The sequence below is a fragment of the Atractosteus spatula genome, chromosome 1 (assembly GCF_055471065.1).
Source record: "Atractosteus spatula isolate fAtrSpa1 chromosome 1, fAtrSpa1.hap1, whole genome shotgun sequence".
In the NCBI taxonomy this organism is placed as follows: Eukaryota; Metazoa; Chordata; class Actinopteri; order Semionotiformes; family Lepisosteidae; genus Atractosteus; species Atractosteus spatula.
The window spans coordinates 49,317,822-49,334,301 of record NC_142706.1 but is presented as its reverse complement, the minus strand read 5'-3'; positions in this window follow the sequence as shown (position 1 = coordinate 49,334,301).

The window sequence follows — 16,480 nt, the reverse complement described above, 5'->3', positions numbered from 1 at the left end:
TCTTGAGTATTTAAGGGTAAGTTAAATTATAATAAATGTCGGCAAAGAGGAAAAAAATGCAATATATTGATTGCATAAGTATTCAGAACTATGAATGTAATATTTAGTGGAAGTGTCTTTGTCGGCAATTATACCTGCATGTCTTTCAGTACTTCTACCAAATTTGCACACCAGCTTGGCACAATTTCTGCCCATTCCTCTTGGCCGATTTGCTCAAGCTCTCTCAAGTTGATTGAGGGATCACTTTGTGTAAGGGTTTTCAAGCTTATACACAAATTCAAATCTGGACTTTGAGACACTCAAGAAAACTTTCTCATTACTGTAGCTTTGGTCTTGTGCTTTGGATGATATTTCTACTGAAAGGTGAATTTTCACCCTACTTCGAAGTATTCAGTAGATTGAAACTGATTTTCTTCTAGTGTTTTCCTGTACTTTTTTCTTCAATCCTAAAAAGTTGAAATATCTCTATATAATTGTAGGAGTGGTATTTACAACAGATGAATTATTTTGAAACTGTGCCAAAATTATCACTTGGCATTTAGACAAGAGTTCCAATTTTGTCTTGATCACTCACATGCTTTGTTACAACCTCCATGGAGGATATGAAATTGTATTTCCATTCTGTTGTACAAGCCAACTTTCTGGAGTGACTTGGATATATTGTTAGTCCATTAACACTTTGTCTCAGTCACTAAACTCTGTAACACTTTTAAAGTCACCATAGGCCTCATGGTGACATCCCTCACTCGTTATATCTTTGCCTAGCTGCTTTGTTTTCAGGAACAGCCTAATGTAGGCAGTGCCTGGAAGATTCAGCTTCTAAATTATTGACCTCGGTATGCTCCAAGTGACATTAAGGGTCTTCAAAATATTTTTCTCCCTATTGCTATTGTATTGCAACTTCATCTGTGAATTGTCTTGAAAGTTCATTGCTCTTCATGGATGAATTGTTGCTTGAAATTCATTATCTGACTAAGGAACCTTGCAGTATTTATTCTGAAATCATGTGAACTACTGTTGTACACAGAGGCCATTCAATTAATTGTGTGGTTTATTGAAGTAGTTGTATGCACCCACATTAATATAAGTTTGCCCAGCAAAAGATTTGTATATGTATGACATTTGCCTACTAGACTTATTTATCTTGCATATTGTCTAGTCTTTTTAGTTTTGAATATGTGAAGTAGGTTATGTATATAACATATCAATTTCTACTTGAAAGTATCATGACTGCAAGCTTCAAAGCAACAAAATGTGAAAACTGCAAATGTCTCAATACGTATGCAAGACACTGTATATAGCTTTGAAACATGATTTTGTTGCGCATGCTTAATTTCCATTCAGTGTTAATTAAACACAAAATACATCAAATAAATTAGCTGCAGGACCGCTGGTCAAAGTGTCTTACAAATGATCACTAAGAATACTTTTAAGCTTCACTAAAGTACTTTGGTTTTAAATATTCAGAAAACAAATATCTACAGAATAACACTGCCTTTTTGTATCAATATTTACTAGATTCTCTTTAAAGGTTATTCTGTCCCTTAATCATTAAATGGCTGGATTCTTGTGTTTTGCCATTTTTACTCATACTTTCTTTCAGAAAATGTCCAGCTTTAATACCACACAGCTGACTTTAATACTTGCCATTAACATTTTCTCTAGGAGAACTAGAAACCGATTGAAAAGGTTGTTCTTATAAAAGGATCTCTCAACCAAATCACTGTGAGGCCTCCCTGCGGGTCTGATCTTTTTTCCCTGGAATCCAGTTCATGATATATTCTCCAGAATTGATCTGGCAGTGATTCTGACCCTTTGCGATTTTTATGTGTTCGTTCTTCCAGTAATGTCACAAATTTTCATATTATGCTGTTTTTCGTGTCTGATTCATTCTTGTGTTCAGAGCCAAGTTTACACCAGAGCACAAGGAGCGCACACTGGCCAAAGGTATTTCCTTTCGAGTTACAAAGGTAGATTTTGATCAGAATTCCTTTTTCCATAAGTACACTTTTGAATTTCAGCTTTTTTAATTTCATTCATTTGGTTTTCACTTCGCAGTACATGTTTTTCCAAGTGACTTGCTGGCAAATCCTACAGGCTTAGATGCATTGACTAAAATCTTCAGATTTAGACTAAGCATACATGTTAGACCATAAGTTCATGTTCTGTCCTGCTTTGGTGCCTTAGCCATTTCTTGTATTCATTTTTTATTTTTTCAGTATTTGGAGTAAATACCACAAAATGATCAACAAATTGCAAGTAATACAGCATCAGCTCTCTTAAAGTTTTGTCTATATTTTTCCATTAAGGTTTTGTGACGTTATTTTTGCATGTTTGTCCATCTGTCTTGTCACTTTAAAGTGTAAAATCCTTACAAATATAATATACAGTGAGGCTGCAAGAGAACAATATTGCTAAGTGTTCTTGACTGTAATCCCCAGATACACTAATATCTCTATCCCTGTATAGCAATCTTCTTTTTCATAATATTCTACAGACATTGATGTCTGGGACCCCTTTTACAATTATTAGGTTAGTCAGGGCTGATCTTCTGCTGCCTCAAATTTAGGTCAGCATTTTTTTTGCCTTCCTCCACCTACATGCACGCTAGAGATTTAAGGTGGCCTACTATTTTGATTTCTGACCAAAACATTGGCCCAAATTTTAGCAACCTTCTGTTCTTGAATGTAAAAGTCATGTAAAATGTAAAAGAGGTGACAGCATCTGCACAAATAGATATTCATTCCAACATTCAGTGATGGACTAGGACTATAAATTGGCCCTGACATTAACAATATATCGGCCAAAATCCAGACTACAAACTCTTTACTAAATGTGTCTGCGTTTTCAGCTAATACAACATTGTTAATAGAAACATATGAAATAAGAACCTTGTATGCCTATTTATTAACTTTGAACCAATCAAAAAAACTGATGCTACACCTTCCTGAGATTATTAAGCAAAAGCTGTTTAGTATAGAATAATCAGCACCCCTTTCCCTTCAGGCATCCTTTGTCTTCACTAATGCTGTGTCCAGCAACTGCACTCTCTATGCTAAAGCAAGGCACAGAATTATCTTGTTAGTGCTATGTCCAGTGGCTGCATTAATTGTCTGTTTTGTGCTGGGTCTATTGGCATTTTTAGCTGCTTTAACCTCGAGAGTTTTTTGTTTCTTTTCTTAACATCACTTTATTAACCCTTAATAAGAGCCCAACGGAGTAGGATTCCTCTGCCGGCTGCGGGATTTGAACCGACAACCTTCCAGCCACCGGCGCAGATCCTTAGCCACAGAGCCACCGCTCCGCCCCACTGTCTTTACATTTTTGACATTCTTGTCACTGTCTTTACATTTTTGCCTGATCTGTATGTGTTATTAGAGAATCATATAGAATGTTTAATAGTTGTCATCCTAGCATAAGGCTAAAAGGCATGAAGTAAAAGACCACAAGACTATCGTGGAAACTTACACCTGATTGGTATAGACAGACATGAGGCCAGCCAGTGAGGAAGGCCAAGAGTCTGCTTATCGATTTAAGGAGCATTTTGTTTGAGATTGTAAGGTACCTGTAATTAAGTGCAAGTAAGTGAATTAAACATTACTTCTTACAAAACATGATAGTCTTATGTGCTTTACCAATTTAACTGGCCCATAATTGGCTTTTGGCATTTACCATTGTTTCCAGATTGTGAATCCAGTCCTTTTGGTACTAAATTTCATATAGTGCAATTATTTTAACATGTATGTACTTTGATAGGATGTTAACTGTATTTATTATTTAAAATGTTTAAATCTCTTAAGTACTTCGTCAGACAATGGTGTTTTGATCAAGTTTTTTTTCCCCAATTTGGAGTTTGTGTCATTAAGCAGCAACAAACTTAAATCAGTTTTCCTGTGCAATGAAATAAAGCTTTTTATTCAGTCGTTAATACAAGCAGATTCCAACCAGCAATTTAGGTAACTGAAAGTTAGTATAGTACTAGTACTGAAACTTTTGTATTTCTGATGTCAGTTCAGTTTAATATTGCACAATACCTAAATAAACCTCCAAGTTAAAAATACCAAAGATTTGCTATCATGAGTAAGGGCAGACTTTTTAACTTCACATTTCACTGCTTAGTGTTTTGCCTCATTAGTTTACAAGTGACACTGATCACTAATCGGCTAGGTTTAATAAAAAAGGTGAGCTCATTTTAGGTTGACCCAAGGTGGTGCACACTGCATGAGCCCAAAATATAAGTATGAAAAAGCCTCATGGTGTAAGTCTCACAGCAGCCCAATAAGACCTCCTTTTACTATGAGGAAATGCTAGAAACGTTCCATTTGTTCAGGACCCTGAAAGGTCTGCCATAAGGGGTTGGTCCCCGATCTAGCAATCTCTCTTTGAAGCCACTAGCTGAAGGAGATTTAGAAGGTCCTCCTCAGAAATGAGCTCAGTTTTCCTATCTGGTCCTGGTGGAAGCCCTGGTATAGACCAGGGTGTGTGTACAAGGTGATAGGAAAGAGGTCAAAGTGGTTTAGTATGGGCTGTATGACTGGGTCTTTTTAGACCAGCTGGTGCCCTTCATGGGTTGGTCCTCTTTGGCGGCTGGGAGTGGCTTCTCTGGTGCCTCCTGGGAGGTACTGTATACAACGTGCGTCCTGAATAGCAGTCTTAGTTGTCTCTTCTGGTAGGGTTGGCTTTTTTTACAGCTTTAATGATTGAAAGTTTTGCAAAATCTTTTAAGAAAACAGGTCTGGTGAGAATCATTTTTTGTTAATGGTTCCTTGTTTTTCAAGAGCCAGTAGAGTCATGCCTACTTCCTACAGATCTGCATAAGTTATACATATGGAATATGAACAAGTTGTATATAAACAAGTTGTATATACTGTATGTATATTTTTATAAGTTATGTATTCATCACATGAGGTCTGAATAGGGAGTTGAGTAACACTTCCTATTCAGATTTCCATTCATTAGGATGTTTTCTCACCTGCTGTGCATATTCTCTTGTTCTTTATAACAATGCATCTTTTCTTTCTTTCCTTCAACCCTGAATTATGTTCAACAGACAGAATGATATTTTTCTTTTAGGCTCTGCTTGTTCCATTTTAGACTGATGACTTGTTCATGGGCTAAATTCTATAATAATTTTGAATTGTATTCCTGTGTCATTTACTAAGAATACCACTTATTGGCATAACAGTTTAAAAAATAGTTTGAAAGAAGCCCCTTTGTTCCATTTCAGTTTAATCCCATAGCAGAGTACTTGTGATTGTTTGGAGGCCAAGAGGACAAAGAGATCTTTCTTGCTGTGCTACTGAGGGACATACATGAAATTCAAAGGGACAGCTTTAATTTTTTTCTAGCAGAGATGGTTATCCTGAAATGGGCTCAATAAAGAATGGTTACCTTGTGTTGATTTTAAAGTAGTGGCTCCTTTGTAAAAGCAATAAATCTTTCAAGATATGAAATATTACATGTCAGGAAAGTTAAGGAATGCTTTGGTAACTCTCGATTCATATTGTATACAAAAGTATCTCTCAGGTGAATGTGAAATTGACAGTTTCAGCTCATAGGGACCAGAAGAGAACTGCAAAAACATTTTTAGAATGCTAAACAAGTTTAGTTTATTCGCTTGAGTAGCTGGAAGTAGATTACACTTAAACCATTGGAACATTCATTTTTAAATATTGTTTGGAAGTAGTTTCTTTGTAATTAGATAAACAGGTGGATTATATAGAATAGGTGTCTGGGTCAACCTTATTTGTTCTCCATTCACATATCCACTAAATCAGTCATTTGGCATTCCTACCCGTTTTGTCTTGTTTTCAGCACCCTAGTAGCCCTATTCAGCATTCCACCATCTGTCGAGTGCTGTCCCCTGTTGTCCACAACAAACCAACTCTTATCTTGCGCAATCCCTTCATATAAGCAGTTGTTCCATTAATCATCCTCCAGGTGGTATGCTTTAAGTTGTCGTCCAATTAGTGCAACATAGCTGGTGCATGTGGCCCTGGGTGAATTTGTGTATAGTACTGGAAAAAAAAAAGAAATGAACTTTTAAAATGCATTATTTCAAAGATGGAAGAGCAAAAATAGCTTCATTGTCTCATTTTCTTGTACAATAAGAACTTGTAAAATGATAAAGCATCTTGAGTAAACAGCATGTAAAAAATTAACTAAAAGTGCATTATCCCTCATTACCCACTTGGAATATTAAGCTTCATATCATTAGTTAGATGTTTCCCATGACGTGGTTTGTGAATTGAGTAATTTCAGTCAAGTGCTACAGCACTCTGAGACAGGAGCACTTCTAACTAATGATGAAAATTGTTAATTTATTCTTGAATCTGTATGAACAAGATAAAAAAATTGAGGAGCACATACTTTTGCTTTAAAAGTTGAAATCATTTTACTGTTTATAAGGACTAAAAGAAAAAGTAAAAGCACCTTGATGTTGCTTATGTATTCATAATGGAAATAAATAGAAGGACAAATATCAAAGACATACTGGAAGGTTAATTAGCTTCAGGGAAAACTGGCCCTGGTGTGAGTATGTGCATGCCTGTGTTTGATTTTATCTGCTCTGCGATTGATTTGTGTCCCATCCAGGGTGTACCCTGCCTTTCGCCCATTGCTTGCTGGGATAGGCATCAGTTTGCCCGTGACCCTGAACTGGAAAAAGTGGTAAGAAAATGGATGGATGGTTAAGTAGAAACAAAGGCACATTAGGATACTGTTTGAGTAGGTAGCTGCATCAGGATGCATAGGCTACAAAGGAACAAGTAAAGGTTTGTTCCATGCTGAAAAGAGAAGAAAAGAAACACAATGTTTCGGATGTGGAGCCTTCTTTGGGAACTGCCTTCTTATTCTTCATCAACTCCACAGCCGAAACATTGTGGTTATTTTCTTCTCTTTTCAGCATGGAACAAACCTTTACTTGTCCTTTGCAGCCCACATTAGGACACTGTAAGCTAAAAGTAAGAAATATTAGGTGTAAATGACATTTATAATCCTGTACAGTTTTCCTTCAAAGTTATTATTAGCGCTGCACACTGAGCTGTTTTTACAATCTTTCATTGTGTCCAGCTGTGCACATTTACCCTTTGCACAGTTAAGTTCTGTTTTCTGTGAAGTTGCACATGCGGTATACAGTATTTGTATCCCTTTTTTTCAGGTGTCGGAATTTTGTTAGCCATTAACTATTATCTCTGGGTGTTCAAGCTGCTTGAGATGCAATGATAACATTTCTTTTTTTAGGATTTCTCTTTATTTTCATGCTTCAGTTAAGGAGCAACTGGCGTCTGTGATTGCGTGAGTGTCCCATGTAGCAGAGCATGCTTCAGAGCGACACTAGAATAAGTTACATGGTAGCAGAAACTTGATTAAAATCAAATCTGAACTTTTTTAAAATAAAATGTTCTTGTAAGAATTTTACAATCTGTTGTATTCCAACTTAACAGCCTACCTCTGTAGAAGTCAAAGAAGAAGATAAATCACAAAGAGCAAACGCCTACAACATAACTACCAGTGTTAAGCTTCTCTCCTTCCCAGTTATATCCATTCTAGAGGTTTTACCTCAGGAAAAAAAAATGTTCTTTCTCTTCTCCTAAAATATGTGCTTTCTTATTAAGTTCACTTATATTGTCATCTATATGCCTAAAATTATACTGATTTCAATGCTAAGTCTCCACATTTAACACAATGGATTTTTTATATGCGTATGTAGTGTTTATATTGTTTCCATGCTCTTATATTTAATTATGTAGGCTTGGAACTATAGACATTGATGATAATGTAAGTGCAACAGTTTGAGAGTTCTTGTATAAAAATGTATATATTTTTGTATTATAATTGAGTATAGCTTATTGTTGTTTGTTGGTCACTGTTTAATTTATTTTTTTACTATTTCAATACTTTAAATCAGCTATTGCTTGTGGAACCTTTGGTCTGGTTGGTCTTAGGAGGCTAAGGAGGAATTTCTCAGTGTCTTTTTTTCCTGCTGATTTTTTGCTGCCACAGGAAGCATCTTATGTGGGAAGCAATTGAAAGTCAAAAGCATCATTTTTGCATCCAGTCTACATTCTGAAATTGAACCAAATACTGTATAGCAAGTGCTTTTTGTTACTTTTAAAATAGTTTGTGTACTAGGTGCAAAGCCAGACTATATATCTGGCTTTTTTGTTGATTCTGACTACATTAGCAATTTGGCATAAAGGTGTAAATTTAATTATTTTGTTTCTTATATCACATTTGCAGCAATCTCCACTTATATAATTGTAGTGTTTTTGATAAGGCTATTTTGGTCCCAAAGGCTTTCCATAGATGGTCAATAAAAGAATGTTCCTGATTGTAATAGGGTGCAAGGCTATATTAATTAAAATTGTTAAAATTGAAATTGAGTTGAAACCATGTACTGTAAAAATCAATAATGTGAAAAAGGAACCAAAGACCAAAGGAACACAATACCATTGTTGTATTGTTGTGATGGTAAGGATCACAACCCAGAATGCTATTTTAAGTGCTCAATGATTCAACTGTGGTATAAATGGTCACATTAAAAGAGCCTGTAGATTAATGAAACTGACACACAAAGTGAAACAGCAGACTAGTAAACATACAGTACTTAATGTGTGGAGGCAGAAGAGACTGAACTTGCAATATTTACACTGTCATGTGTTGGGGGCTAGCCATCTTTTACAGCAAAATATATGATCACTGTTTGCAAGAACAGACCATTGCCTTCTGCCATGAAGGAAGTAGTGGACAAAGAGCTGGACAGATTGGTGGAAGAAAAAATAATCACTTCTTTGAAGCACAGTGAGTGGGCTGCACCTACAGTATAGTCCCTGTAAGGCAAAAAGGATTAAGGAATCATCTTGCATTGGGGTTATAAGATAATTGCTGTAGGGGGGATGGGATTTTTATTTACTGTAACAGTCAGGCACTGTATTGGTAAAATGAAAGAGTAGTTGATGACTTTTAGAAACCAATCAAACATAATAATTTACAGTTTTATACATGGATTCTAAATATACAGTTGATTGATGTGACCAAAACCATGCATAACAAACATATTAAAATACATAAGAATAAAATGACCTGTTGTGATACAAATGGTTAATCGTTCACTCAGCAATGACAAAGATCAGAGTTAAAAACAACTAAATATACATTTACATTTATCAAGAATTGTAATGTGAATAAAGGAGTTTATACTAAAAAATCTGTTGGCCACACATCCTCGATGCATTAAACTGTTTGGAAAACAGTGTTTGACAACACTGAGTGGAGGATCTTAGCATTTAACTTACAGTAACATCACCTGACCAACAAGTCTTACTTAATATCATTTCAAAGAAAAAGATCACTATCAGTTATCACTGTGGTTTGTATGAATACAATCAAATGCCTTTTGTAGTCAGTGCTGTACCTTTTAGACAATAATGAAATGTAATGAAGGACTTTCAAGTAGTTATTTATCCAAATGAGCTACTGGTTACTGGGAGAACCAAAACTGAATACTTGGAAAACCTGAGATGAGTACTTCAATGCTTGAAGGAGAGTGGACTTTGTGAGAAAATCCATATGTTTGGCAAAAAGGGACCACACGTGGACGCTGTGGTCAGCATTGATGACTCACAGGCCTAGACCCTGGGTTCAGTTCCACACCTTGAGTGCTATCTGTGTATTTGCAAGGGTTTTTGCCAGGTGCTCTAGTTTTCTCCCATGATCCAAGGACATACTGTACTGGTACGTTAATTGGCTTCTGGGAAAATTGGCCTTGGTGTGAGAGTGTGCATATCTGTGTCTGTGTATGCCCATTGATGGACTGTCTCTGGCTCCCCTGTGACCCTGTATTAGATGAAGCAGTTAGAAAATGGATGGATGGAGCTTGTCAAAAGTCAAATTTAATATTTTGGTCACAAGCTAGATAGAAACGGTATTCACTCATCCCCCGAGAAAGTGCTTGCCATTAAAAAAAATCAGCATACACTAATGTAAAAGAACTCGAGTTAATTTCTAGAATTGGTGAATTAATATGGACAATTTTTTTCGTAAAGTAGCACCACTTTACCAACTGCTGAAAAAATGTCACTTAGAAATGGAAAAAAAAATAATCAAAATGCTTTCACCAAATGCAAGGAGCTACTGTCAGGTGAACAGATCTTGGTTCACTGTGATTCCAACCTACCAATTACAATGGCAGGTGATGCATCTGCTCATGGTGATGCATCTGCTATATAATTGTAGTGTATTTGAAAATGCTATTTTGTTCCCACAGGCTTTCCATACATGATCAGTAAAATAATGTTCCTTATTATAATGGGGTGCAAGGCTTTATTAATTAAATTTGTTTAAATTGCAAAACCATTTCTGCTTTTTTCAAAATATAACACTTGGAGATGAGGATATTTTGGTTGAGTAAAAGAGTTGGAACAGTCAAACAAATCATGTCTTCAGGAGAAAAACATCCTATCACATCTCATCTACCATTTGATAAGAGGAAGAACTCAGATTGAGAAGAGAAATAGTAAAAAAAAAGATCCAATTGATATCTGTGTGAAAGACAGTTTGAGTGAATAACAGATTATAATCCTCTGCTTACCTTATTTGGAGAGTATAAAGCCTGCCTATGATGGCCACAGCAAGGATTAAAAGATGGGCCAATTTACTATACTACTAAGTATCGCTTGTGTTACAGTCTTGTCCTTTAAAAGTTTTGAAATGCAGATGGGATACAGCAGTAATGATGGCACAGACACAATAGCCAAGGAATGCAAAGGTGTTTCAAGTCCACCCCCCCCCCCAAAAGTACACTGTGAAAAATGCAAATAACCAAAGAGAAAAAACGTAACACTATAGTACAAGAATATATTCATTAAATGATTAAAAAAATAGATTGCCATAGGCAGCTCCTACTCTGCACTCCTACAAGCTTCTTCCTCTCTTCTTGAGGATCTCCTATTCTAGGTAAAAATCCTCCCTCTAGAATATTCCACTACAAAGCCAAAAGGAATTATACAAAATAAAGATCAGAATTCCAATATACACCTTTCTTTGTTTTTAACAAAAATAAAATGTCATTACTCCTTTTGTTTACATAAATATTTTTAAAGAAAATACTACACCCTCTTAATAGTATCTTCATAAAAATCGATCCATGCACTCACAGCCGTGGAGCAGGCACTACTAAGCCAGCCCTTTTTGTCAAGGTTTGGGTCCAACAGGTTGCGGTAAAAACTATTTTGTCAGTGACAAAAAAAGCCGTTTATTATAAATACGTGAGTTAAACACCAATTTATCCATATACATTTAGTTAATTTCACTTATACAACTAAAAAAAATGGTGTTTGGTCTGAGTTAGTTTAATTTTCACCATATGTGAACAACCTTACTTTACTCTGTGTGCACCCACAAAGCAAGCAAAGCTATCCCCATGATTCCAGACTAGTTAAAGTTTGTTTGCGTTTGAAGCCAGATTTATCACCTTTGTTTAAATAGTGAATTGCTTGCATATGTGTATGTGTGTCTACGTGTGGATACCTCACGAGTACCAGGTGATCTGGAAATGGAGTCTCCAGTCTCTGCTTGTCTGATAAACATGATAATGATGATGGCTGTCACATTTGCCCCAGTCAGTCAATTACGTGGTCCTCAAAGAGCAGTTCTCAGAAACCCTAGTTAATGCTGACCAGGTATGTCAAGCAACTAATACAGATGCCTAGCTCTCCAAAGTGTACCAGTTTCTGATTGAAGACTGTCTGGTTTCAATGGAAGAGGATCTGAAACCTTCCTTCAAAGGAAATCAGAACTATCAACTGAAAAAGGATGTGTATTGTGGGGGATTCACATAATTGTACCCATAAAAATTCAGGAAAAAAATGTTGAAGAAGCTACACATAAGACACCCATAAATTGTCTGGATGAAGGCATTTGCATGTAAATGTTGCATTGTGGCTGAAAATACTGTAGATGTCGAGCAGAGGGCATGGTGAAAAAATGTGTAGTGTGTCAGAGCAAAAGGCTCCTAAACAGGTTTCGTTGCATGCATGGGAAATTCCTGGAAAATGTTGGAAATGATTGCATATTGATCTTACAGGCCCATTACTTAACAGGATGTTCATGGTCATTGTTACATATTCAAAATGGCTAGCAGTATTCAAAATGTAATCCATCACTTCCCAAAGAACAAAAACCAGACTTAGAAGATTGTTTGAATGGATTACCAGAGCAGATAGTAACTGACAATGGTACTCTGTTCACTTCTGTAACTTCTGCAGAATTTCAACAGTTCATGAAACAGAATTGTATATACAACAATTGTTCCAAGACATCCAGCAACAGATTAGCTGAAAGGTTTGTTTAGACATTTGTATCTAGAATGAAAAATCTAACTGGTACTCGCCCAGATCTAGGAGACAGAATTTCATTGTTCTTGAAAGGTACCACCTGACACCTATTTTTTCAAATAATCTGATGCAGGACTGCACTACTCTGTAAAACTACAGAGTGGCACAGTGAACCCTTAACGTGAGGTGTGTCTACAGTTAATCTTATTTTAATAATAATTAAATATGTATTAAACCATTAGTGCCTTCCTGTGCTAGTGAAATATACATATAGTAAAATATTGTATATCATATTAAAAACATATCATATATAAAGGTATATAAAAACCAAAACAGTGGCCAGTAGTGACTTGAATGACTTAATCAAGTAATGTACAATAACTTACATTATATATTGCAAGTCTGCACTATATAAAGTATTGTCTTTAAGGAAACCACACTTTCACCACAATGCAACAATAATTGTGAAAAACTATTTTTAGTGTGTTTCTCAGTAATTTTGTTTAAGTTTTTATTCAGTTTTTGTTCGGTTTTTACTCATGTACTGTAGATTCATTTAAAAAGACTAGGTTTGCTTGGTTTGTGTTGTTTATACAGTATATACAGGTTTTTACATATACTGTAGCAGGTGTTTCTTAAAAATGCACTCAAGCCAGACCAGAGTCAGATTTCTACAAAAGTCAAATTTATTTAGTATGTGATAATACTAACATATTGGTTTTCCTGGAGATCTTCCATTTCAGTAGCTTATATCTTTAGCCTAAAAATTTAAGCAGAAGCATAAAGACTGCAAGATATACCTTCTGACATTTTTTTTACCACACCATTATAAAACCATGAAAAACTGAATTTTCTCATGTTTTTGGATAAACATGCACAAAGTTATTTGTCTTTAAATACTATGTGACTTATCAGAATTGTTGATTGTTTTAAATTTTACTATGTACTTATGTGTTTTTTATTTGTCTTTGGGGAGGCAGGGGTTTGGGGGGTTATGGTTGGTTTTGTTTTTTTTGCTTGGCTTGATGGAAACATACAGTAGTGTGAAAAAGTGTTTGCCCCTTCCTGATTTCTTATTTTTTTGCATGTTTGTCACACTGAAATGTTTCAGATCATCAAACAAAATGAAATATTAGACAAAGATAACACAAGTAAACACAAAATGCAGTTTTTAAATGAAGGTTTTTATTATTAAGGGAAAAAAAATCCAAACCTACATGGCCCTGTGTGAAAAAGTGATTGCCCCCCCCCTGTTAAAACATAAATCAACTGTGGTTTATCACATCTTTGGAAAGCTGGGTTCAATTTCTCTAGCCACACCCAGGCCTGATTACTGCCACACCTGTTCTCAATCAAGAAATCACTTAAATAGGACCTGGCTGACAAAGTGAAGTAGACCAAAAGATCCTCAAAAGCTAGACATCATGCTGCGATCCAAAGAAATTCAGGAACAAATAAGAAACAGAGTAATTGAGATTTATCAGTCTGGAAAAGGTTATGAAGCCATTTCTAAAGCTTTGGGACTCCAGCGAACCACAGCGCAAACGCTTGATTGCAGTTGTTGCTGCTAAGGGTGGCCCAACCAGTTATTAGGTTTAGGGGGCAATCACTTTTTCACACCACTGTATATTGACTTGAGAACATTTTTATCAAAGGGTGCTTTAGTAAGGCTACCTGTTTCTGTAGAACTCAAAAATAAATTTTGCATAAGGCATAAAATGTACGTTTTAAACCTATAGATATTCTTGCTCTGAGTCTGACTTCAATGTCATTTCAGATCAAAGTACTTTGATTTCTTTCTACCTTCTAATCTCTGTAGTGTAAGTCTTTTGGGTGACCTGGATAAAAGAAAGTACATAACTGAAATAAATCAAGCCATCTTTTTGATGCTATAGATTTTCTAAACTGAAATCATTCATCAACCAATTCATGACACCATCATGTGGTCTGTACTTCAAATCCTGATTGAAAGCAGTTTATCTTTGTAGCTTTTAAATCTTGACTTGATTCCTCTGCCTACAACAACCAAGAAAATAGTAATGAATAGCATTATAGTAAGCAGCCTCTTTGTGTCAGGAAACCTCACGAGGAATCAGTGCAAAGAGTAAGACTTTTATATTTGTTGAACTAATGAGTATAGCTGAATTGCAGAGCTCCTTATTTAAGATTGCAGATTTCCCTCAATTTCAAAGACTGAACTCCATGTTTTTATATAAAGCTAATTTATTTTTTAAACTTCCAAGTGGTGGTTTACTGTAATTAAATTTCAATTTCACGCTTAAATAATGTGTATCTAAACATTTCCAGCATGTGAAGCACTTTCTGCTAATTCCTCTGTGCCGGAAAGTTTCTTTACTGATTTGTTACTGTATAATTATTTTAAAGAACTGTTCTATGCAAAGCAAAAGATGTGCCCAGACTCCCCAACCGATAAGAAAACAAGCTGAGATATATAATCACAAAATATGTATACATTATGTATAATTAAGAATATTCCAGTATATTTTTTCTTGAGCCACATGTATGCAAAGACATTAGCACTGCAATATCATTTGTCTGAAAATAATTGACATTTGGAAGCAATTGTTCCCTCTCTCTGGATTCTGCATTTTTCTGAACACTAGTTTCCTACAACTTTTGAACCTCCTACCTTTTTGCCAACTGTGCTTGCTCATTTCTGTGGTATTTCTTTCATGTGTCTTTTTTCTAAAATTGAGTCACTTTAGGTTTTTTTTTTCTTGTACTGTCCCTTTTGTTATTGCATCATAACATTGCATCATATCAAGGTGGACTGGTCTTTGAGGCAACTATTCATATACTGTAGATTCAATTTGAAAGACTTACAGGAGGGTGGCTTAGTTTCACTTTGTAAACAAGCAACAGCTGCCATACCACTAGAGGCCACAAAAAGCCTCTCTTATTTATAAATAGACACACTGGGTGATAATTATTGGTGGTGATAACTTCAATGTTCAGTTAAACACATGGTTTAATTAGATGCTTGTGCTTATAAAGGGCATTTATTGGATTAATGCATGTAGGGTGTTTAATAGTAGTCTGGAGAGGTTACTTTGGAGTATTTTGTTATATCCCAAAGATCTCTAAAATCCTTTTTCACTGGCCATCATGTGTTTTTTTGTTTTCAGATTCCTTTAGCCATGTTATTTAAGGGTGGAGTCTGTCACATACACATTACGCCTCATAGAATGAAGCAATAAGGAGCAGCAGCCATAATTTGGAGTCAAAAACAGCTGAATTCTGTATTTCAATTGAAGTCCTGATGACATTATTCAGCTTATCAGTGTAGTGTGGTATAACACAGTGAAGACTATGCTCTTGTTGTCTCTTGTCTTGTTTTCTCCTTCTCTTGATAATAAAAACAGCCCAGAAAGACAGCCTGATCTCCAGAAGCAAGGCTCATTACTTCAGGATATGTACTCTGCAAGACAAATGATGATTCAGCAGAGATTTTGTTAATGACCTAGTAGCTTATACTGGTGTTAATGATACGTCTAGAACAGTAAGACATACATCATTGCAAAATAGCCTCAGTGGAGGCACAGGATGGTTTAACAGCCTAAAAAATCTTTTCTATGAAGAGGAGACCATATTAAATTACTTAAATGACTAGTGGAAAGTAAAATTGAGGATGACCAAACTTAGAAGAGAATGCTTTTTACAGGTGAATCTGAGATTTAATTGTGAGGCAATAATCAAGGGTTACATTGAACAAATAAAAACACATAATCTGAAATGTGAAAAATCTTCATCTATAAATAAATATATAGTAATGTGTTTTTGTGGGCAACACCAATTATTTTTAGGCATATTGATTTGTTTCTTAAGCTCAAGGAAGCTTTAATAACATCTTGAATTATTAAGAAAATATATCCTATGCTATATTGTGCTACAGGGTCAAATGAAATCAAAATAAAACACAGTGCTTGTAGGAGAACATTAATAATGTGCTGACAGAGTTGTGTTAGTATCTGCAGAGACATATGATTCCCTTTTATTAACTTGTATTCCTTTCATGTTTTCCGAGGCTAAAAATATCCCTCTTTATCACTAAATCGAAAAGGTTTTCTTGTAACAGAGATCAAATTCTGAATTTGCTTCCTTCCTCTTTCCTGTTCCTTGAGGAT